Here is a 25011-nt window from a genome sequence, read left to right on the forward strand (position 1 = left end):
TGCGTGTTTACGCTAATAGCGTCAGGCTCTGTATAACAAATTGTTTCTGCTGTGTATCAGACGTCAATATTTGCCCTGCGCATATCATTTCTGCTCTGAACTTACTACATCAGTTAAGTACTGTATTGTTCCGAACCTATTTAACTACAGCTACCGTAATTATGTGGCAGGTGAACCAAAGAGATCATGCAGTGGAGAAGTGCAATTTAATCGTTTCATTGCAGGGCGTTTTTAGATAATATTGAAGAAGCATGTCCGGTGACCATTTTCGATTTTGATCAAAAAATATATTTTGCTGGCTTCATGCCCAGAAAAAAAAATATGTTAAAAAACAAAACAAAAAACATTGCCTCTGCCAAAAAAGAAAGAAATGTAAGCCCGCTCTCAGTCACTTGTGCGTTTTCCGTATCCCGCGATGTTGGCATTTCGGGCGGCCTCCCCAAAGGAAAACTGTTTCGGCTACGGGTCTACAAATAGTTACTGACAAATTAGGCATAAGAAAGATTGACAAATAGCATTAACCACCCAGTATTAGGGTTGTTATTTGGAGAAACGAAATCGCAAATACGACACATTGCGCAATTACGCTCTGGAATAAAGGTTTGTTTTCTCCGTATCCATAAACGCTAACGTCTTCAACCTTTGCCAGTGTGTTTCCCTGGATATAGTTCACCTTTGCTTAAAAGTTTTGTGTTCCTGTTTAGCGGGAGAAATTTAGGAGAATTTAACTAAATACGCATTATATTGAGAATCATTTTTTAAAGGAAGGTTATTTTTAATACTGTTTAAACTATCCAACATTAACGTTTATAATCTGTACTAACCGATTCTGTAAAATCATAATGCAATATTTTTGTGGCTTTGAAGCTATAAAGCGAGAAATATGGCCAAATTGACGCTAACGCCGTTGTCATAAATGGGGCGTGCCTAAACCTATTCTTCACAAATTCATTATTATTATTAAAAAACGTAAAAATGCCACTTGGTGGTTAGGACAAGACAAATTGGTGGATGGTAGTTTTGAAGGGAAAATTCCTAATACATTTTCGTAGAACCAACCCCAAAATGCCCATGGGCCCTAGCGATCGAGAGGTGCCACGCTGTACCATGCTGCGCGGTGCCTGCTTGAACAGCCGGCGTCTAGCGTCCCTGTCTACGCGACATAACGGAAGCAACCGGAGCGACTTTGCAAACAGATCAGCCTAAAAACTTGGCGGTAGCATTCTGTAGGAGGTAAGACGCCGCAGAACGTGAACCAGCGCCGCCTGTGAGCACCAGTAGATCCGCCACCGTAAAGAGCCGCACAACGCAAAAAACAACAAAAAAATAAACACACTGCAAAAAAAAATCGATTGACTGAGATTGTTTGCATTGGGCGTTTTCAGATAGTATCGAACGGCTATGTTCCGGTCGATATTTTTTTCCTAACAAAATATATTATTTTACATGTTGTGCAGCCGCAAATATATATTCAAACGTTTTATGCGGAAATGAAAATTTTTCCTGAGGAACAAAAATCACAAAGTCGCTATCGGTATACGCGCACGTTTTTGCGACTCGCATGAAACCGTTCCTTTGTATATTTATAAATCCGAATCCTAAAAGACTGGAGATTCACATTTTTTAACATGGTTTGGACGCGTTTGTTTAATATTCGGATAAATTGTCATCGAAATTAACAACGTTGACCTTTCTAAGAAAATGCACTGGGTGTTTTCATCTCAAATCGGACAGGCTAAGAGGGTCTAATTTTTAATTTTCACAAAAAAAAATATATGTGGGGGTATTTCTCAGATGAAGGAGGGCGCAAACCTCATGTTCTCTCGATTTTTTGTTCTCGAGTTACGAGCCGTAGAAGCAGCAGTGGCAGAAACTAATGTTTTTGCCTGCCGTCGAAGGTCGCGTGTTTGACACCCTCTGCTGACGCTATTGTTTTCTCTACACCCTTTTAACTTTCCCCCTCATTTAATAGATACCATAAAGATGCCTTCATGTATTCAAATATTTTTAGGAATTTGATTGTTTTCTAAAACACATGTCAAACTCGTCACTCCGGTCGCTTTTCGTTCAAATTGGACAGGTCATTACTTTGTCTGTGCTTAAAGTAAATTTTCTTTCTTTGGCTCTACAGAAAGCCCAAAGCAAGCCGATTATAGATATATTAATATCATCATGATCTGTCGAGTAGCCACTCCGCCACCTTCACGTAAACGTTGTAAGAAATAAAAAATGTTGAAAGTTTGAGGTCGATTTTCTCAAAAACCCCATTTTTGTAAATTTTTATTTTTTAAATTCTTTTAGACATTTTAGTCGACTACAACAAGAAACAGTCTAGAAATGTAATATTTTGGTTGTATGTTATCTGTTTAGCCGCAATCGCGTGAAATTCGTGAACATTTGTTATTTTTCACAACTTTTACGTGAAGGTAGCGGAGCGGCTACTCGGCAGATAATAATTATATTATTATATCTATAATGGGCTTGCTTTGGGCTTTCTGTAGATCTAAAGAAAGAAAATTTACCTTAATGTCAGACAAAGTAGTGGCCTGTCAAATTTGACAGAAAAGTGACCGGAGTGATGAGTTTGACATGTTTTTTTAGAAAACAATAAAATTCCTAAAACTATTTCAATACATCAAGGTATTTTTAAAACATCTATTAAATGAGGGGGAAAAGCTCAAAAGGTGTATAAAAAACAATAGTGCCAGCAGAGGGTGTCAAACACGCGACCTCCGACGGCAGGCAAGAACACCAGTTTCTGCCATTGCGTCTTCTACGCTTCGTAACTGAAAAACAGAAAATCTGGGGAACATGCGGTTTGCGCCCTCCTTTATTTCAGAAATGCCCCCAAAACATATATTTTTTTCGTGAAAATTAAAAATCAGACTTTTTTAGTCTGCCCGATTGGAGATGAAACCTCCCATATCGGGCAGGCTGAAAGGGTCCAGTTTTTAATTTTCACGAAAAAATGTATGTTTTAGGGCCATTTCTCTAATGAATGAAAGCGTAAACCGCATGTTTCCCAGATTTTTTGTTCTCGAGTTACGAAGCGTAGAAGCCGCAGTGGCAGAAACTAGTGTTTTTGCCTGCCGTCGCAGGTCGCGTGTTTGACACCCTCTGCTGGCGCTAGTATTTTTTCTACACCATTTTAACTTTTCCTCCTTGTTTAATAGGTACTATAAAAATACCTTCACGTATTCAAATATCTCTAATAGTTTGATTGTTTTTTTAAACAAAATGTCAAACTCGTCACTCAGGTCGATTTTTGGTCAAATTTGACAGGTCATCACTTTGTCTGTAATTAAGGTAAATTTTCTTTCTTTGGCTCTACAGAAAGCCCAAAGCCAGCCGATTATAAATATAATAATATCATTATTATCGGCCGAGTAGCCGCTCCGCTACCTTCACGTAAACGTTGTGAAAAATAACAAATGTTCACACATTTCACGCGATTGCGGCTCAAACAGATAACATACAACCAAAATATTACATTTCTAGACTGTTTTTTTTTGTAGTCGACTAAAATGTCTAAAATAATTTAAAAAATAAAAACTGACGAGAATGGGGTTTTTGAGAAAATTGCCCTCAAACATTCAACATTTGTTATTTCTTACAACGTTTACGTGAAAGTAGAGGAGCGGCTAGTCGACAGATCATAATTATATTATAATATCTATAATGGGCTTGCTTTGGACTTTCCGTAGAGCCAAAGAAAGAAACTTTACCTTAAGTACAGACAAAGTAATGACCTGTCAAAATGGACCGAAAAGCGACCGGACTGACGAGTCTGACATGTGTTTTAGAAAACAATCAAATTCCTAAAAATATTTGAATACGTGACGGCGTCTTTATAATACCTATTAAATGAGGGGAAAAAGTTAAAAGGGTGTAGAGAAAACAATAGCGTCAGCAGAGGGTGTCAAACACACGACCTATGACGGCAGGCAAAGACACTAGTTTCTGCCACTGCGGCTTCTACGGCTCGTAACTCGAGAAAAAAAAAATCGGGAGAACATGCGGTTTGCGCCCTCCTTCATTTGAGAAATACCCCCAAAACATATATTTTTTTCGTAAAAATTAAAAATGAGACGCTTTTAGCCTGTTCGATTTGAGATGAAAACACCCACTAAATATAGACATGTTGCCGATTTTGCAATAATTGGCATAGCAGTTTAAAATGAAGGCCATCTTAATTTTTTTTAAATTTTCATAGATCAAGGGTCATAATCTGTCTGATCATGCCCTTCAAAAATGCTTCGCAATATTTTTGTATTTTTAATTTTACAGAGCGCTAAATACACAGAATTGCCGTAACGGGACTAGAGAAAGAGAGGAAGTTGCCGATTTCGGAATAAGGGCATAAAAGTGGCCGAAGAATGGAGGAAGTCTTAGAAGAGAAAGCACTGGGACAGTAATTTGTGAAAAATAAGAATTTATACAAAAGATTACAGGTGAGTTTGAAGCACAAGCCAACAATCTAAATACAGATTTCTCGGACCAGTGAACTTCGGAGTCTACGTTTCGTAGGGGAGCTGAACTGTTGCCGATCAGGTCCAAATAGTGATAAGAAAGAGCACATGTTTGGTACAATCAGAACGTGTTTAATCAATCAGGTCCTGTGCGCTAATTCGGCGCCGCGTGCGTCCTTTCTGCCCAACGGGGACCTGATCGAGTTGGTCACGGCGCTCTCCTAGCACTCCGAGGAGGAACTCTTCTCAGTGGAACCGCAAGCTCGCGACATCGACCTGCTTTTCGCAGCCTTAGGAGAATTTACTTTTAAAAATATTTTTTTTTCCGTCTATTGTTCTAGCTAAAGCAGCTGTGATTGCGAAGTGTCGGACCGCGAACTCTGCCACAAGTGACAGGACTGAATTTCACGCATAACGGAAACAGAGTCCCACTCCTTTTCTTTCATGTCCCTGCACGCTTTGACGTCAGCTTTCGTGAGGTGGAAAAGTTTAACTTTCAGCAGTTTAGTATTCAGTGGGGCAACCATCTCCGACGCCAACTTGATCACCGACCAGTGGGCTGTCGGAGCTTGTACAACTTTGCCTGGTGCTTGACACGACCCCCGATTCCATCGCAGGCACTCTTGCCATGTCCAGTTGCGGAAAAAATTCACTTCGCTGACATGTACGTGTTGCCCTGCAGCTTGTGTAGTTGGTATTTGTTCTTAAAGTGGCTCGCTGCACCATCACTGACGTAGGTCACATGACCATGCCCGAATTGAATTTCACGATTCTCCAAACGTTTGTCATATAAATTAAGTTACACACCATCTCATTCAATCGCGTGTTTTTTTTTTGTATTCTTTTCTGTTTTTGCTTTGTGCGGCTTTTTACGGCGGCGGATCTCTTGGTGCTCACAGGTGGCACAGGTTCAGGTTCCGCCGCGCCCTACCTCCTATATCATGTTACCGCCAAGGTTGTAGGCTGATGTTTTCTAAAAAGTCGCTCCGGTTGCTTCTTTTACGTCGCGTAGACGGAGACGCTACACGCCGGCTGTTCAAACAGGCACCGCGAAGCATGTTACAGGGTGGCACCGCTCGATTGCTCCGGCCCATGGGCATTTTTGGGTAGGTTGTAAAAAAAAAGTATTAGGATTTTTCCCTTTTCAAAACTACCGTCCACCTCTTTTCTGTCAGTTTGTTTCTTCCTGACCACCCCGTAGCATTTTTACGCGTTTTAATAATTATGAAATTGTGAAGAATGGGTATGTGCAAGCCATATTTATGGCAACCGCGTTAGCGTGAATTTGGCCATATTTCTCGCTTTATAACTTCAAAGTTACACAAATATTGCATTGTGTTCTTGAAGAATCTGTTAGCGCATATTACAAACGTTAATTTCGAAAAGTGTAAAGAAAATTAAAGATGGCATTTTTTAAATGATTTGCAAAATAATGCATTTTTAGTTAAATGCCCCTGTATGAGCAATTCTTGTAAATTGTTCCCGCTAACCATGACAACAATATTTCATGCAAAGGGGAACTATATACAAAGCAATACAGTGGCAAAGCTTAAAGACTTTAGCTTTTATAGATACGGAGAAACAAAATGTCTTTATTCCAGAGCGTTACTTCGCAATGTGCCGCATTTGCGATTTTGCCAACATCGCGCGATAGGCAAAACGCGCACGTAACTGAGGCTGCTACAAGATTTTTTTTTTCTTTTAAGACAAGGATTGTTTTTTTTTTTTCGGCATGGAGACAGCAAAATATTTATTTTTCATCAAATTATAAATGGTCAGCGGACATGGTTGTTCAATCCTCTCTGAACACGCCCTCCAGACAAAATTACTCGCTTAAAGGCACCCTGCAATCACATTTAAGCGTCTACCTTTTTTGCGGTTTTCACGTCCCTTGAAGTTTGGGCAAGCCAGTGGGCACGGAGGGAGTAACTAAATATCAGTGCGTCATATTTCAACCGGACGACGCGGAAATCTTCTCCACCGACGGGGGCGACGCGCGGTACTGAAAGCGCGCGAAATGTGACGTCTTTGGTCCTGGGCTTACTACTGGTCAGAGCCGCTAAAAGCTTCTTTTAGTCGAAATACAAAATATAAGTGGCGCGAACCGTTTCAATTATGTATAAAAGGAGTTCTTGTTTAGTATTTTAGATCAGAAAAGAAACAAATGCAGTTTATAAACTACAGAAACAAGAAATGACCCGTCGACATATCCGCCGCCAAGTGGTGGAAAAGGCGGCGCATACTAGAAAGGAGTAGTGGGATCAGGCGCCGACACGGAGAGGTACCGGATGTACGTGGCGGCACTGCGGTTGTAGGGACTGGGGGATCCGACCGGCTCCGAGCTTTCCGAAGGCCTTGGGCGAGCAGCTTTGTCTGGCGGTTTGGCCGTGTCGCGGTATGGCAACGCGAAGTGGCTCCCATTCTGAACTGATCTTTACCCCGTGTTTGCTGTCGTTTGTGGCCAATGAAGTGCCGTGCCGAATTAGTAATTGATCGCGCAGCAAATGTAATATGAGCCGCCCTGGCTGCCCGCTGCATACAGACTTTCCAGAACATGCTTTAGTGGCGCCCTCTCGCGCCGTCAACACGGAGCGCGGCAGCCGTGAGCGCTCGCATAGCTCACTACCCCTCCTCTACTTCACGGCCACTCAAGCAACCAAGGACGTCATGAAGAAGGTTATTTTTTACGCGTTTTTTTAACTCTAATTTGCCTATAACTTTGAAAATAAGTGAAATTCGAGAATAGAAAGGTTTCATTAAGTTACTACGTTCAGTGCGCTAAGGTTCGGTGCAAATTGAAAACCAGTAAAAACGTCCTTGCAGGGCCCCTTTAAGAAACACTGGGGCAACAACCCTTTTCTATCTTTATCTTTTACTCCCCTTCCCCTACCCCAAAACAAAGGTGACATATTGAGCTTCCGGCTCAGCAACACTTCCTTTGATTTCCTCCTCCCAATACTCTAACTAACCCCTTTAAGAAGCTACTCACGCAAGCAGGCTCTGCCGCTGATACACACGACGCGCAGTGGTGCACGCTTTACAGAGCACGTTACAAGATTAGTCAGGGCTAGAGTCGGAGTCATCAGGTGCGTGTATTGTAGGGGGAATTGAAAGCGGATTCACAGATTGTTGAAGGATTTGACTTTAAAAGTTACATTTCGCCTCTGCCTGCCTGCGTGAAATGTGCATAAAATAATTCCGTGTTCTTAGTATCAATATTAGTTGCCTAAACTTACCGAAGCTGTGGATGGGCCATCTTAAATACACATCTTATTCGCTGTCGTTCGATACTACAAAGTATAATTATCTAATAAAAAAGCTGTCCCGTATGGCTACCCCACAACAATTATTTGATACGCTTTGGCTTTTATCTATATAGTTCACATACGCAACTACAGTCCCGTCAATAGTGCACGATTTAATATTTTCAATTAATTTATTTTTATTGTAGGAATAGCAACACACCATAATATTAGAAAGTAAATACATAAACATGCATTTTACCAGCACATATTATTTATATTTCGACCAAATATATTTTAAAAATTAAATACGTTTACAACTCCCTGTAATCCCGAATTAGAGTGCAGCTCTTGAGGGTGAGGTGGAGGGGAAGGTACGGAGGGGTGAAAATGACCCTCATCCTCATCCGTACCCTCTCCTAGCTCCTCCTCTCCTCCTCCCCTCCTCCTCGTCCTTTCCCTCTCTTTCTCCTCCTCTTTCGAGGTATTTCGATTTTGCGATATATCGTGATAAATAATCTGAGAAAGATATATGGATGGTTTCATCTCAAATCGAGCAGGCTAAAAGGATCTCTATTTTAATTTTGACGAAAAAAATTAATATTTTGGGGACATTTCTCAAGTGAACGAGGGCGCAAACCGCATGTTCTCCAGATTTTTGTTCTCGAGTTACCAAGCTTACAAGCCGCAGTGGCAGAAACTAGTATTTTTGCCCGCCGTCGAAGGTCGCGTGATGACATCATCTGTTGCCTCTAGTGTTTTTTCTCTACCATCTTAACTTTTCCCCCTCCTTTAATAGGTACTTTAAAGATACCTTGATTCATTCCAAAATTAGTAAAAGTTTTATTTATTTTCTAAAAAAAAAAATTCGAACTCTCGTTCAGGTGGATTTTTGGTCAAATTTGACAAGTCCTTACTTTGTCTGTTCTTACGATAAATTTTCTTTCTTTAGTTCTATAGAAAGCCCAAATCAAGCCAATTATCGATAATACCATTACAATTTGTCAAATAGCCGCTCCGCCATCTTCAGGTAAACGTTGTGAGAAATAACAAATGTTGAAAGTTTGGTGCCGATTTTCTCAAAAATATAATTTTTGCAGATTATAATTTTTTTAAATTATTTTAGATATAACAGTCGACTACAAGAAAAGTTAATCTAGAAATGTAATATTTTGGTTGTATGTCTTCTATTTGAGCCGCAATCGTGGGAAATCTGTGATCACGCTACTAAAATACAGCAACCTTACCGGGATTGTGCGCCTGTACGATTTTGAAAAAGATGCTTTTATATTTGTTTACGTTTTCAAAAAAGGAACGTAAACTAGGCGAATTTTAATATTCGTTGTAATTTAAAACTTATAATGGGAGAGAAACCATATGAGCACACTACAAGACAACGAGTGACAAGTATACACAAACCAATAGGCCACGGAATATGACAAAGATTGTTTATATACAGAACCGCTCAAAGTAAGCGAGGGTGGCTACTCATATCTAGCCTATTATAATCAAACGGTACATTCTCAGACCATTCAAACCTTCTATATAAATCTTCTGGAAATATGCGCTGGGTTTTGTTCTCCTCCCATCTTGGCAGATCAATGACTGTTGACTGCACAGTTCTTGCACCTCAGTAATGTAAAAACGTCCGCACAGAACCAGTAGAAAACACAAAAGCATCGATAACACATTTTTCGAAGGCAGTACATTTTTGTGCTAGTTCGACGCAACTGTGAATCAGTTTTCGCGATGGGTAGGAGCCACGCAGTTTGCGATTGCCGTTTTGAACATGCCGGCACGCAATCTCTGATTATCTTCTGAATTTCGGGGCACAAAGCGGCACACTTTGTGTCCCGAAGCTACTCTGGGTTTTCGCTAATCTTTTCTAGGGCAACGTTCAAGGAGCCTTCCTCCAGTGTCTTCCTCCACACGTGTGAGGGTCGGATGCCCCTTGGTGGGTTTACCTTCTCCAAATCGTTTATCTTGATCTTGAGCTTCAGGAAGCGCCTGAGCTTCTTTTTTGGCAGTTAAGAGTAGAACGATCGCTTTGGCTTTCGGTCTGAGTACCTCAAGGAAGCTTTGCGCGTTCGTTATGAAGTACAATTGTATGGTTGTTAAGTTATTCGTGGATATGCCTGGTGCTTGAGCACGCCGCCCAATTCATCACACGAGTTTTTTCCGTGCCCTAATGCGGAGAATATCCACTTGGTGACGACATTCTTTTTCTTGAATTCGTACACCTGGTGCCTGTTTTTGAAGTGGCTTGGAGCACCGTCTAAACATCGTCTGAAATATAAACGAGTTGAGTGAAAATAGAGAATACTTCCTCCAGCGGCCCTTCGACGACGTTGAGCGCAAAGAGCGCATTGGACGATTCATGGTCGATGGCGTCGCTCACAACGCCGAGGCTTAACGTTCCCTGTTCGGTCGTAGCTACGCAAGTAAAGATGAAAACCATCTTGCTCTTCCAGTGATGTCCTTGCACCGCGCACTGGATCACGAAACTTTAGTTTTCAGCAAACTCGAGGTGCAAGATGACGGTACGTGACTTCACACGTGCTTTCTCGAGAAAAGATGGGTCTCGGCTCTTCGAAATAAGTTATAGGGGTACTAGAGCTGTTTTCCCTTTTACCCAAGAGGCCACCAGCTGGAGCGAATTTAACATTTCTGCGGAAAGAGCAGTGTTGACAAACGCTTACTGCTGGGCTGACCTCGAAGTCGAAGCCACTGGTTTTTCGACTCCGTTGTTTGCAAAAGTCGTTCTCGAACCTGAAATGTGTCGCGTATAACCGAGTCGCTGAAGCAAAGCCGCCTATTAGAACTGTATTAGAACAGACCGTAAACTCACGTGCTGGCCAAAGTGTGCGCGCTAGCTGCTTGGAAACAGTTCGCCCGGCGAAAAGCGGCTTCGTGAATCCCTCTTCCAAACAACCCTGCGGCGTCAAATCGCTCGCCACTTGTCAAACTTATGTTCTTTTTCAAAATTGTAAACAAGAATAAAAATAAATTTTCGAAATCGTAAAGGCGAACAATGCCGGTAAGGTTGTAAAATGAGCACACATTTCACACGATTGTGGCTCAAATAGAATACATACAACCAAAATATTACATTTCGAGATTATTTTGTAGTCGACTATTATATTTTTTTAAAGAAACTAAAAAATGAAAATTTACAAAATTAAGTTTTTTTGTTAAAATCGACCTTCAAACTTTCAACATTTGTTATTTCTCACAACGTTTACCTGAGGGTCTCGGAGCGGCTAGTTGACATACCATAATGGTATTATTAGATTTATAATGGGTTTGCTTTGGGCTTCCTATAGAGATAAAGAAATAAAATGTATCTAAGTACGGACAAAGAAAGTAAGGAACTCTCAAATTTTACCAAAAATCAATATGAACGACAAGGTCGACAGTCAAACAAAAAAATCCAAAAATAATTTGAATGCATTAAGGTATCTTTATAGTATTTATTAAATTAGTAGTAGTAGTAGTAAACTTTATTTTGTCCAAGATGGGGTTTAGGGAGGAGGGGAGGGAAAGTGCCCGTCCTCTTCTTCCTCAGGCGGCGGCCCGGCCTTGGGCTTTGGCGGCGTGTTCGACCATCTGGGCGACCCGGAGTTGGAGCTCCGGTTCTGAGCTAAGCAGTGCAATCTCCCACTGGTAATGGGAAGAGGAGGTAATGAGCTGGTGCGTTTTGGGGTACTTCTCAGGGGGCACGCCCACATGATGTGTTGAAGATCGGCCCTACCTGCGCATAATTTACAATCTGCTGTATATACCCCGCGATACAGATGACTATATGTCACTCGGTTTGGAAATGTGTGCGTTCGTAAAAGGCGCCAAGTAACTGATTGCTTTTTATCTAAGTTTTTGTGAGCGGCTAGGTAATGCCCCTGCCCTGTCTGTAGTATTGTAGGACTTCCTTATAGGACACCATCCGGTCCCTACCTGAACGACGAAGGGATTCGAGCTGCTCATCGTGAGAGGTTGTCATGCGGCCGCGGATTGCCAATTCTCGGGCCGCACTGTGAGCAGCTTCGCTTCCCGGGAGACCGGAGTCCGCCGGTGCCCAAACGAGTTGTGTCCATCTGCGCCAGGTTTCGGGTACCTGGACTCGGATTTTGAGGGCTTCGGCCGAAATACGCCCTTTCGCAAAGTTTCGTATGGCTGACTTCGAGTCGCTGACTATGAGTTTGGTTGAGGATGAAGCGTAAGCCAAGGAGATTGCGACTTCCTCCCCGACCTCCGGCGAGGTTGTAATGACTGAGCTTGCAGCGATGGTTTGATTTTGTTGATCAAGTACAGCCACTACCATGGCGTCTCAATCATGATACTTGGCCGCGTCTACATAGGCCAAGTCTTTAGAATTTGCCAGCGCTTTTGTAAGGCTCTGGCTCTTTCCTTTCTGCGCTCTTGGTTGTACAGAAGGTGAATGTTTTTAGGTAATGGTGAAACGTGTATGTGTTCTCTGAGTTCTATGGGAATGTCCAGCTTCGGTCCGAATTGGGTGTTGTATGTAATCCCGAGTGATTGGAGAATATGTTGCCCCGTCGGGGACTGCGAGAGTCGCCCCAGCGGGGCAATTTTTTGGGCTTCTATGAGCTCGTCAAGAGTTTTGTGTATTCCTAGAGCCTCAAACTTTTCGTTCGCGGTGGTAATTGGGAGGTGTAGAGCCTGCTTATAGGCTCTCTTGATCATGAGCTTAATTTTGGGACGTTCATCATTGTTAGTTGCAGGAATGGGGTAGCGTAGACTATTCTGCTTATAACGAAAGCCTGTACCAGTCTGAGTAGATTAGTTTCTTTCATGCCGTGGTGTCTGTTGGCGATGCGCGAAACGAGTCTTGTCGTTTGATGCACGTGCGAGTCCAGTGCCTTTAGCGCTTCATTGTTGTGTCCATTGGCCTGTATTCTGAGTCCAAGGATCCTGATGCTCGATACTATTGGAATCTCTTGCACAAACCGCATAAGCTACACTTGTGCGGTTTGTGCAGGTGGGTTATACGGCCAGGCGGACATTATGTGGGTGGGTAATCTTTGCGATAAGTAGGCTAATTAATAAAAACTCGTTAATTAACTTTTCAATTCGTGGAAACAGACATATGATTTTAATTAGAAACTCGTAGAGCATCTTCGAAAACCACTAAATCAACCATTTTTAGAAGGATATAGCACCGGGGCAGCATTTTACGGCGTTCTGTAAAAACGCTTCATTTAGACGCGTTTCCAGATTTCGGGTTCTTATCGGAGCGCATCACCGCGCTCGCGGTCCTGCTCCGCAGTGGCAGAGACGCGCAACATACGTTAGCCCTACTGTCCTCCATTCTACGAGGGAGGCGAGGGGGTGGCTTCGCGCCGCGACCACTGGGGAGCAAGACCTCAATATCGTGGTATTCTATCTTACCGCTTGTCCGGAGAAAATAAATTAAGTTCTCACATCTGGAAGCTCCACTCTGCCAAAGACAGCTCGGCTTTTTTTACTACCTTAGCATTAGTTTTGAGCTACTCTCTCTCGAGATGGCACAGCAGAACAGCGACTGCACGTCCGTCGGGGCCAATGGGATCTTTTCTTGCATGACTGGTATTGAGTTCTTTGTCTTTCACGATATATTTGGTCAGTACCGTAGGCGAGATATACAGAGCTACCACGAGAAGCCGTTGTCGACCTCGGCGGCATAAAGTTCACCAACTTCGTCTGACGTGCCACAGAGATGGATGGGTACAGCACAGACCCGTACCCATGTACAGGGTGTCACAAAAGAAAATTTACACGTTTTTTTTTTTTACCGCAAAAATAAACTAGGCATCGCCGAACGCTCATTCTCCGCCCAAAGGTAGCGCTAGAGGGCACAACCAGATGCCAAACTTTCAGCCCGATGCGATAAGTTAATCAAAAGTTATAAGTGATTTTCTCAAAAAATTTCAATGGGAAAATGTCGGCCGACGGAGTTTTTAAACACATGGGGCCCTATGCCACTAGAAACCGAAAACGGGCAAAAATGGGCTCCATTTTCCCATTGAAATTTTTAGAAAATCACTTATAACTTTTGATTAAGTTATCGGATCGGGCTGAATCTTTGGCATCTGGTTGTGACCTCTAGCTCTACCTTTGGGCGGAGAATGAGCGTTCGGAGATGCCTTGTTTATTTTTGCGATAAAAAGACCGAGTAAATTTTCTTTTGTGATACCCCGGAGAGGACCACTTGGATAACGATTACACTACGTTTTCATACGTGCCTCTCTGTGATTTATGAATGGTGATATCACTTGCCTGCACAACGTGTAGCAGGCACCTCCCCTCCTCCACTGCTCCTCCCTCCTTCTCTGCTCCTCCTCTCCTGCTTTCCTCCTCCCCTCCTCCCTCTTTCCCTTGTCCCCTTCTCCTCCTCCTTCCTCCTTTCCTTCTCCTCTTCCTCCCTCCTCCTCCTCCTACTCCCCCTTCTCCCTCCTCCTAATAACCCTCGTGACGTCACTCGTAACGTCACGTGCGACGTCGTTATGGGAAACGTCCCATAATGCAACGCGCGGGTCACGAGTGAGACCCGCCCGTTGCACTATTGGACGTTTCGCATAATGCGCCGCGCGGTTACTCGGAAGGCGACGGCGACGCCGTTCAAGCCGGAAACGGGCGCCTAAGAGCTTCCTTCGTTCTAAAACATGCAGCTGGCGTGCATGTGCGTGCAAATGCGCAAATAGAAGCAACACTTTTATATGAATCAACAGTCCGGCACGCATATTCGTGTACTATAAAGGAAACTTCGGCATAGTCGCCTATGAGAAACATCAAATGAGTTGTAGGAATGCTGATATAACAATATATAGTTATGATGTATCAGAAAGTATTCTCTTCCGCGGAACAAACGAAATGAGCCTCAAGAATAATTAATAAATTTAATGAGAATATAAAAAATAAGAACCTCTAATTACTTCTCGCAATTCGTGACTTTCTTTTGAAATATTTGTAGTGTCCTTGATCCGTGTTTACTTCTTATTAAAGTTGCAAAAATTACATGCGCCTCATTCCGTTAAAACAGTTCCATCAACTTTGTTTCTAACTCTAATGGTGAAAACACAACAAATGAAATAGAAATGTATTTAATTATAATATGAGACAAATACTTCCGACAAAAATTATAATAAGAATGTTATTTAGTACACTAGAAAGCGACACTTTGTACCGGTGATCACACGGGCTTTAAATTAATTTGTTAAATATTTCCTTGATATCAGCGACACAGTTCTTAACAATAATGTTATCCCACCGAAAGGATGAATGGAGGTTTGTTTCCACGTAAGATATACAACGCAGTTCGAACTTATGGTCGGAAATTTCGTGGAAGTCCAACATCAGAAACAATAGAAGAAATCTGTGATGGGTCAGTTTGAACTTGCAGATACAGACATAGAAATGATGGGACAAGATGAACAGCTGTTTTGTCTTTTCTCGCGCTTTCTACGTCTTTTTCTGTAAGTTCAAGCTTACCCATAACTCAGCTTTATAAACAAGCTCAACTTAAGCCTGTAACAAAACAAATCCGCCTACAGAAAATTATAGAACTGCAACTCAAAAGGTTTTATTCCTACCTAACTGCAAAACAGCTTGTCTAGTTTCATGTTGTAGACTTTGAGAAAACGCTTACTGGATTCGACCAACTTCTTAGTGCGAAGTGCTCGGTCATCTAGCTCTTTCAAGGTTTATTACACTCGCTACCCGTCTTTCAAAATTGCCTCTATAAACGTAAACAGATATCTAAACGCGATTTATTTTCCCATACTAACTCTCATTAGGGCGTTCTCTTTTAATAACAAACCTTCTTAAAAAATAATGCATACATTTTCTTTTTGTGAACACTCACCAAATTAAATAATGACTTAAAAAAGATTATTGCGGGAAAGACAGTGTTGTTAAATGTCTTTTTTTCTTTTAAATCACACAGTCATATTCAATAAGCATATTGTTGCTTGCTGTTTGAAACTAATGTGAGGGAAACTCTGTAAATGCTTTAATATCGTCGCGTAATGTTTTGTTCCTGAAAGCCCCAGTGTTCTTTGCTCATGTATTTCAAACTTCCTTTCTTTCTTTCTTTTTCGTGGAAGTTTTAAGATGCGAGAATAACAGCGTACCCGGGGTACTAGCTATGTGTGGGCGATATTGTAAAAAAAAAAAAAAAATGTTGCTCGCAGCCACCTTCCCCGGCTTGTGCGAAAGCCAGAGCATTAACGATCACTCGAGCGAAACAAGCTGTGTCTCTGGAACCTTGAGCGTGGATCGCCCACTTGAACATCATTGTTAGGGAAACAAGAGCACCAAACCTAAAAACAACGCAGCCTGAGTTCCCACTCCATTCATAGCATGACGGGACTCACTGAGGGAATCCGAGGCTTCCGAAATAAGATCAAGTTTCGCAATTTCCTCGCTCGAGAGTAAACAAAAGGACGTAAGAGAACAAACGAATACGAATTATATATACATAAAACAACTTGGTCGGGAGGTTTTTGTTATACGTTGCAGGTCGTTACAACGAGAACACTTCATTGGAGTAGCGTGCTTACAGTTTGACCTAGTTGAAAATTAAAAAAGAAAAATAAATAAAACACACTCAGGTGTCAAAGGGCCAGGTTGTTAATCTAGATAAACCCGCACTTGCGCTATGTTTGCCACATTGCAACCACCTTTAAAAGAAACAGCTTGATTTAGAGTGACAGCCCTTGATTTGTTACCCAGGTCCCGTCTTTGTCTTTATTTTCTTCTTTCTCGCAGTGGCCCTTAAAGCGCAACTCCGCTCAATTCCGAAAATTTCGGGATTATGAGTGATTTCACAACAAAGAAAAAAACGAATAAAAAAAACATCTTTTGTTTCGCGGAAAAATGTATACATTGTGTGTGATATCTTACTTTAAACATCAGCAGAAACCGAAACCGAAACTTCGACTCCTTCAGGCAACACTGCCTTTGGGCCCTTTAAAAGCACGGCTACCGCATAATACAAGCGGTCACGTGATCCTCTACACGTCGACGGGCGGGATCGGGGTGGGCCACCGTTGGGGCGGCCGTGTGCGAGGCGCAAGTGTCGTCTACACCACAGTTTTTACCACGTTTCGGTGTCTACGATATCCGACGACATCTGCACAGCTGCGGCATCAGTCTGCGCACGTAGTGTGAACGGAACTCCGAGAGACAATAGGGAGTTTTAGAATAACGTACGCAATTTTAGCGCACGCTAGCGCTAAATTTAGTGCTTGTATTAGCGCACGCGACGCGAGAGAGTTTTAGAATAGCGTTTCTCCGTCGCGACGCAAAAGCCCAAGCATCTCGCGCTTGCGACGCCACCAAGATACAGTCACATTTTTTATTTCACACACGAAATGCTGTAACTTAAGAAAAAGAAGTTTTTTGGTCCAGAGTATAATTTTAGATTTGTTTAAACAGAAGAATGCGACGCGAGCGGTTGATCGGTTGTGTCCGCTTGCGTCGCCTCGGCAAGAGAGGTCTCGTGTACTGACCTTCGCACATCATACCTTCGCCGAGAAATGTTCGCGCGTCACAAGCATAAAGCTGTCGGTGATCGTTGCCAAACCGAGTTCAATGTCGTCTTGTATTGAAAATCGCAGTCGCGAGGATGCCGCCGACGTCGCACTCACGACGCCGCCAAAGCAGCCGCTGACATAATCTAGGAAACCGCCATCTTTTTTCAACTCCGCTCGTCTTGTCTTTAGCCAACTTCTCATCACGAATCCTCCTTGGACAAGCGCAAAGACTCTTTGCGTAAGCACGCTATTACCGAGAAATAGCGCACGCTAAAATTGCGCACGCAAAGCGCAAAATCTGGTTTGCGTTCGGAGCATGCGCAGTAGCGACGACGCTATTCTTTGCGCACGCAAAGCTTTAGCGTGCGCTATTCTAAAACTCCCTAATAACTCCAAACGGTGAGACGACGATGGCGGTTGTGACGGGGGAGCCGGCGGTAACGGCGGGACGGCCGGAAGGCCACCAAGGCTCCGACCAGTCATGATCCGCCAGGTGAGCGCCGTCCATGCGGGGTTGCGCCAGCCGAATTCCTCACCCAGGATGGCTACACGCTGGTCACATACCGATCGGAGAGAAAACTCAAAAAGCCAACAGACCAAATCGATAAACTCTACACCGTGCTTTTTCATCCCTCGCTAGAAAGTCGACCATTCGAAGCAACACAACGGAGCAAAATTTCTAAAGAAATCAGAAGCGCTTTCAGCAAGACGGCCGTCACAAACATCCGACTAAATGCTTCTAAAAACATCCTAGCGGTTGACACACCCTACATTGAAACCAGAGACAGGCTTCTGCTCGTCCGCAACCTGGTCCGAATTCCGGTGCGCTCTTTCCCAGCTACGCCGACAAACTCCTCCGTGGGAACAGTGCATGGCATGGCCGGCGAACACTCTGTACAGGTGATTCGGACTATGGTGGAGGCAAAAGGGACCATCCTGGACATCGCCCGTAAGGGAAAAGGCACATCAATCCTCGTCTTTTTTGAGGGCCCAAGTATGCCTGATCACGTGACTCTGGGCCCGCGGTGGTACAGGCTTTATCCGGCTAAATAACAAAAACCGACTCAAAGGGATCGCCATCACGACCGGCAGACCTCCATGGAGATGCCCCCACTCACATCAACATCAATATCGGAACCGCCACAAGCAGAAAACAACCTATGGAGAGGCAGACCTACCTTTGCTCGTGTACTCCATGCAGGTCGGGAAACACCGAGCCGGAACGCAAAGCTCTCTGTGGGCCAAAAACCGACCGCCCCCACTCTGTGCCACGGTGCAGCTGTGTCGCAACGCAGGGGAGAGAGATCCTCCTCGAGAAACGGGGGCACCTGGATCCGTGGAGACATGGATACTCGGGGGCCCCTATCATCGTCAAACTGCGGCCGCAATCGTCCACTCATGCGGTGCAGCCGAGGAGATGGCGGGATGCCCAGACGAGATATGCGCTGCCGATCCGTGCCGTCACCCAGTGAGCGGTCCCAATTGCGGAGAGCGATGACTGGAGGTCGGCATATCGAGCCCTTTGGTTTGCCGGAATCATCCTCCCGCGGTGCATTTCGGCCTGCACGGAGCGAGCCTCCTTTTGGTGACATCGATATGCGACGGACGGGGGCAGTAAGTTGGCCACCGCTTGTTTCGCTGCTCCAAGAAGAACACCAGAGGAAAGAAAAACGTCCTTACACAGACGGGTCCGCCTCCAACGCGTCTGAGAGAAGCCGGAGCGGGAATGACAACAGCAGTAGGCATCCCACGGAACCAACCAGCCTCCCCTGCAAAACAGCTAGTGGGACTCACCCAACCCTCCCGTATACTTCTCTGGCAGCCGACCCCAACCAGCCTCGGCTCCCGGTCTCCCCAAATGATCGCGGCCGTCCCCCTCCCAGTTCGCCTGAGGCGCACGCTGCTGCTCCTCCTCCTCTCTTCTCTACTCTTTCGAGAGGGCATGCGACACCAGCGCGGTGCATGTGCGGACACTCGGGGAATTCCGCGGAGGCGCTGAATGACTTCCACCAAAAGTGTGTAGCGACGGAAATGATCCTTCATCACAACTTCACTCCACTGGTTAAAGGACTGCTCTCAAGTCTGCTCGAGGCTAATCCACAAATGAAGGGAACATCCGACGAAAACCGAACCCCACAGGAAAATACTAGTACTGCCCGACAACTATCAGACACTCAATCATCACAGCTACATTTCCGAGGGACAGAGGAGTTCCCGCTCTGCCTTCTCGGCGGGAGACGTCTACAACCGCCGATACCGAAGACTTGGTGTCGCCCGTGCGGAGAAATATCAACCGCGATCGACCTCTGCACCAAGACATAGACACACGCATAGACCAGCTGGAAGGCGAGATGCGCCAAGTAAAGCGCTATTTGAAGACCATCCTTGACAGACTCCCACAACCCAACAATGGCCAAGACAAGTAAAGGTTGCATTGTGTGGCAGTGGAATTGTCGAAGCTTGGCTCCGAAAAGGGGACACCTTCACCAGTACCTACAATCCCTACCACCAGAACGCAGACCGGACGTTTTGGCCATACAAGAAACGTGGAAGGCCATCACCATTCCGGGATACCAAGCCTTTAATCACACCAACTCATCAGGGGTCGTACGAGTCACCACGCTAGTGCGACGGAACCTACCAGCACAACTTCATTCAACCGGCATCGAAAACATCGAGCACACCTTCATCGAAATCTTGGCGGGCAAGAAGAAGAGCCATCGCAGCACGTTCATCCTCAATGTATCCAGTCCTCCGAAGGCACGACACTCGTTTCACCAGCTCCTGCGCGCCGCCATAGACATGGCCAAGGGAAAAGCTCTGCTCATCGTTGGAGACTTTAACGCACCACTGATGTCATGGGGCTATCCGCGGGACAGCGCTAAGGTTCGGCAGCTTTGGCAGGACATTGCCACCCTGGGACTGGACCTACTTACAGACCCGACGCAGCCAACTCGGAAAGCCACGGGCGGATACAAAGACACATCACCAGACCTCACACTCGGTCACTGCTTGGACGCAGAATCGCACAACACCCTGGAAACTCTGGGCAGTGACCACTATATCCTCAACATCCTCCTGAGACGCGGCCCTACGAAGCCCATGGGAAGGCCTCTGCGAGTGGTCGAGTGGGACACTTTCAGACAGGAGCTTGACGAAGTGGATCGAGACGGAGAGATCAAGGACCTGGATCAGTGGACCGCAGGCATCAGAGAAGTTGAAGCCTCAGCCACAAGAAACATTCCCGAGGAGGCAAATCTTACCGCGGCGGACAGCCGGCTCCTGCACCTATGGGAAATGAAGACAAACCTTGAGGCACGCTTAAGGCGAAAGAAAGGAAATCGTCGGCTACGCAAGCGAATCGCAACATTGTACAAGACCATCGAGAGTCACGCCACCTATCTCACAACTAAGCAATGGGAAGACACCTGCAACGAGTTCGAAGGAGCTCCCAACACTCCAAAGACGTGGAACATCCTTCGACATCTCCTCGACCCCGGACAAAGCCGAACCACAGTCCGAAATCAGATGGAGTGTATCTTGAGCTAATTCAAGGGAGATGGAAACGAGCTTGTCCAAGAAGTACAAAACATGTATATCGGACGAGCTCCGCCAACACCTGCGATGGAATACACGGGCCAGCCAAACCTTACGCTAGACGAAGAATTCCGACCGTTCGAAGTCACGGCTGCGATCCGAGAGCTCAAGACCCGCTCCGCTCCAGGACCTGATGGAGTCTCAAACAAGCTACTGCGGCACTTGGATGACGAAGAGATTGACCGGCTAACATCATACTTCAACGTCTGCTGGCAAAAAGGAGAAATCCCAGAATCCTGGAAGACTGCGAAGATGGTGTTTATACCCAAGCCTGGGAAAAAACTTCAACTGGAAGCCCTGCGCCCCATTTCGCTTACGTCCTGTCTCGGGAAGGTCTTGGAGCATGTCGTACTCAATCGCCTTAACAGGTACGCAGAGGCCAACAAAGTCTTCGCGGACACGATGGTCGGGTTCAGACCCAAGCTCTCGACGCAGGACGTGATGCTCCGCCTGTATCATCAGATTATGGCAAGGGAATACGCACCCAAAAGGGACACCAGAGCCATACTCGGGCTGGACATCTCCAAAGCATTCGACAATGTCAGCCACGCAGCCATCCTCCGTGGGCTAAACTCCATTGATGTGGGCGAGCGCATCTTCAAATACATACAGAACTTCCTATCAAGTAGGCAGGTGCAGGTCTCGGTCGGCGGTTTCCAATCTGACCTGCAAACTCTAGGCGGAGTCGGAACACCGCAAGGAGCAGTGCTCTCTCCGTTTCTCTTCAATATCGCCATGAAAGATTTACCGACGAAACTACAAGGTATCCCAAACCTTCACCACAGCATATACGCAGACGATGTCACTCTGTGGATGGTAGGAGGAAGCGATGGCGCCATCCAGGACTCGCTGCAAGAAGCTATACGCATCGTGGAAGCCTACGCTAAGGAGCGCGGACTAGCCTGCTCTCAGGAAAAGTCGGAGTTGCTACTCATGGCCGGCATCACGGTAAAAACTCCCTCAGGCATCATACTACAGGTCGGAGGCAAAGACGTCCCTCGGGTCCGGCGACTTCGGGTACTCGGTCTGTGGTTGCAGGAGGATGGCAAGAACACATTCAGCATCGGAGTCCTCCGTAACCACGCACAGCAAGTAGGAAGACTCATAGCAAGAATCGCCGGAAAACGGTAGGGGATGAAAGAGCGGAATGTCATTCGCCTTATCAAAGCCTTCGTGATTAGCCTGATTGCCTACATTGCACCCTTCCTGGACTTGACACTCACGGAGAGGGATGCCATCGATCGCATCATCCGCTGCGTATACAAGAAAGCGCTTCACCTAACACCTTCAACAGAGACCAAGCGACTCGAGAAGCTTGGGCTTCACAACACCCTCTCGGAAATATTGAGGCACAGAGGATAGCCCACTACGAAAGGCTATCTCTGACCACAGCGGGAAGAACCATCCTCACATCTTTGGGCATCAACTACCACCCAACAGGGCACAGTACGCGAGGCTGGCTTCCAAACGAGCTACGGGAGAAACTGAAAATTTCAACTCTGCCTCGTCACATGCATCCAGTGCACGACGCAGGCAGACGCATGGCCAGAGTGAAGGCTCTAGAGAACACTCTACAGCAAGGCTACGACGACTCCGAGGTGACCTATGTCGACGCAGCCTCAGCTGACAGGGGTCGAATGACCCTTGCAGTTACGAATCGCTCCGGCCAAATCCTCACGGCAGGCAGCATGTACACCAGCAACAGTGCAGAGGCAGAGGAGGCAGCCATCGCCTTGGCCCTCACCCTCAGCACCACGAAAGTCATCGTCAGTGACTCCCAGATGGCCATCCACCAGTACATGCGTGGTCACATCTCTGACAAAGCCTTCAAGATCGCCACTGGTCATCGTCTGATTGACCACCCAGTCCGCATACTGTGGTCTCCAGCCCATGCGTCACTCCCAGGCAACGAGAGTGCTCACAGTGCAGCCTGCACTCTTACTAACCGGACTAGCACACCAAGTGAGCACTCGACCTTCGCCACGTGGAACCACGACAACCTCTACACCTTTAAGGGGGTGCTGGACCACTACCGAGTAGAACGCCGAGCCTACCCAGAGGCTCACAGCACTCTCAACAAAGCAGGATCCACCATCCTCCGTCAAGTCCAGACGAAGACCTTCCTTAACCCGGCGCAGTTGCACTCGTGGTACCCAGATACCTACGACCCGCCTTGCAGGAACTGTGGCGAGATCGCCACACTCCACCATATACTATGGGGGTGTCCGGAGCTGCTTCTTCATTCGAAGAATAAGGAGTTCATCAAGCAAGCCAGGCAACCAGGCGCCTGGGAATCCTTCCTGCGGGATCCTGACCCCACGACTCAAAAAATTCTAGTCCAGCTGGCCTCGGACGCCGCCGGGAACATCGCGTCTCGTCTGTCGACCGAGGGGATCGCTTCGTCAAGGGTCTCTCCCTAAGAGAGACTCGGTTGACGCGGGGATCTAACAGTCTTAGACCCAATAAAATCTACCTCACCTCACCTCAGAAGTGCGCTGCGAAGGCGCCTTACGTCAATCACGTGGACTCCACTGAGCGCCGAGAAGAGGCGCTGTTGACGTCGCCTGTTACGCATGCCCGGAGAAGTAAAAACAAACAAAAAGTAACAATGTTGATGACATTTAGCTCAATGTTTTCTGCGCCAACACCGTAGCCTCGACCGCGCTGTTGATTGCGCCAAAATTCTCCCGATAGAGTTGGCCGATTTCGGCAACTTGGTGCGCTAGAAGTTTTACAGGACCGTTTAAGTAACATTAAGACAGAACGAGATCAAAACGTTTGACATGTGGTTTTTCTAGCTGGTATTGAAAGGACTGCATTGTTTTCTTCAAAAACAAAAATGAAGCGGAGTTGCCCTTTAAGCGCGTGTATATAAACTTGTTGCGCGTACATAAAAGTCGGGCTACATTAGAAACACGTCGGTTTTTCAAGTTACTTCTAAGAAGCCCTTTGCACCTCAAAATATTTTTTTTCTAAGAATATGTAAACAAAACGTGTATCGAATCGTCCCTTCTAAATTTACTCATTCTACAGAAAAAAAAGGGTTGATGACGTATAAGTCTCAGTGTCATATTGCTAAATTTAAACTTAATTGCTAAATTTCAAGGTGCGCTTTCAATTATTCGCCAGGAAACTGAATAAACAGAGTCAAGCTGTGATTCAAAATATTAGTGGGTAGGCCTAGGGTGCCTTCACGCCTTTCTGTTTAGGGTGATGCCATCGTTTGTAGTACCCGATGCCGACAGAACACGCTTACAGAAAGAATACGAAGAAATCGCGGAAAACAAAATGTCGCCGTAGCACTATCAGCGCCACCAACGCGCCAAGAGACACGCTCTTTCACAAACTTCAGAACAAAAAAAAATAATAAACAAATAAGCGTTCGGAAGAAAATGATTATATGCCATTACTCTAAGCAAAGCGCACATGAAGACACCCTAGGTAGAGCTAAAGCGATCAGCCTTTGTCTCCGGCACTTGTCGAACGCGTTCGAATGCGAGAGCCAAATGCAGGACGCCTGCGTTCAATTCAATTCAATCCAATTCAATTCAACTCATCTTTACTGACTCCAGTTTGGAAAAGGAGACTACAAAAACAAAGCTACATTGCGTAGCTTGACAGGTCCGTGCTTCCCATACAGACTTGCCAGATTAGTCGGCACTTGCAAAAAGGAAAGAAAAAGCAGACAGAGCATGATAAAGTTTTTGATATCATGAACAGAACTTCGAAAATATTATTGTTTGTTAAAATACAATTGTTTAATTTGGTTATTTTAGATAATTTCTATGGGAATATTGTTTTTAATGAGTTCATTAATGGTAGATGGTACGGTATACTGTAGCATTTGAAACCCGTAATTGGTCCTCGGATGCGGCACTTTCCAACTCTCTGGACTACGCGTTTGACCAAACGACGAGTTTTTAACAACCGAGGCTAAGTGAAGGGATGATTTGTGAGTATAATAAATACTACCTTTATATTTCTCGATTAATTTATGTGTATATGTCAAAAAAATTCAACACCTTAAATTTTGAGAACAACTCAACGCACACTCAACGCAAGATTTTTCTTTGTGTGTGTGCGATGTATAATGTGTCTAGGTTTAATTTTGTCGTATTGCCCATACAAGCTGGCATTACTTTAAATGTGAAGCAAACAATCAGTTATATAAAA

The sequence above is a fragment of the Ixodes scapularis genome, unplaced genomic scaffold (genome assembly GCF_016920785.2).
Source record: "Ixodes scapularis isolate PalLabHiFi unplaced genomic scaffold, ASM1692078v2 PGA_scaffold3__209_contigs__length_174095766, whole genome shotgun sequence".
NCBI classification, from domain to species: domain Eukaryota; kingdom Metazoa; phylum Arthropoda; class Arachnida; order Ixodida; family Ixodidae; genus Ixodes; species Ixodes scapularis.